Source organism: Nerophis ophidion, linkage group LG12 (assembly GCF_033978795.1).
Source record: "Nerophis ophidion isolate RoL-2023_Sa linkage group LG12, RoL_Noph_v1.0, whole genome shotgun sequence".
In the NCBI taxonomy this organism is placed as follows: domain Eukaryota; kingdom Metazoa; phylum Chordata; class Actinopteri; order Syngnathiformes; family Syngnathidae; genus Nerophis; species Nerophis ophidion.
In genome coordinates this window covers 64,097,373-64,098,158 of record NC_084622.1, presented here as the reverse complement: position 1 = coordinate 64,098,158, position 786 = coordinate 64,097,373, and positions in this window count along the sequence as shown.

The following is a 786-nucleotide window of genomic DNA, read 5'->3' as shown; positions in this document are numbered from 1 at the left end:
AGGATGGCACAAGCTGGAATCGAACCAGCAACCCTCAAGTTGCTGACACGGCCACTCTACCAACCGAGCTATGCCGCCCCAAGGAATAAGCAATTCTGTACATCTGTTAACTACAACTATAATAGCGTATTTTCCGCACTATAAGGCGCACCTTCAATGAATGGCCTATTTTAAAACTCTGTTCATATATAAGGCGCATAGAATAGATGCTACAGTAGAGGCTGGGGTTACGTTACGCATACTTTAGAGCAGGGGTCACCAACGCAGTGCCCGTAAGGACCAGATGAGTCGCCCGCTGGCCAGTTCTAAAAATAGCTCAAATAGCAGCACTTACCAGTGAGCTGCTTCAATTTTTTAAATTGTATTTATTTACTAGCAAGCTGGTCTCGCTTTGCAAGACATTTTTAATTCTAGGAGAGACAAAACTCAAATAGAATTTGAAAATCCAAGAAAGTATTTTAAAGACTTGGTCTTCACTTGTTGAAATAAATTATTTTTTTTTAAATTATTTGCTTTTTATAACTTTCAGAAAGACATGCACCTGGGGATAGGTTGATTGGCAACACTAAATTGGCCCTAGTGTGTGAATGTTGTCTGTCTATCTGTGTTCGCCCTGCGATGAGGTGGCGACTTGTCCAGGGTGTACCCCGCCTTCCGCCCGATTGTAGCTGAGATAGGCGCCAGCGCCCCCCGCGACCCCGAAAGGGAATAAGCGGTAGAAAATGGATGGATGGATGGTCTTCACTTGTTGAAATAAATTCTTTCTTTTTTTTTAATTTGCTTTTT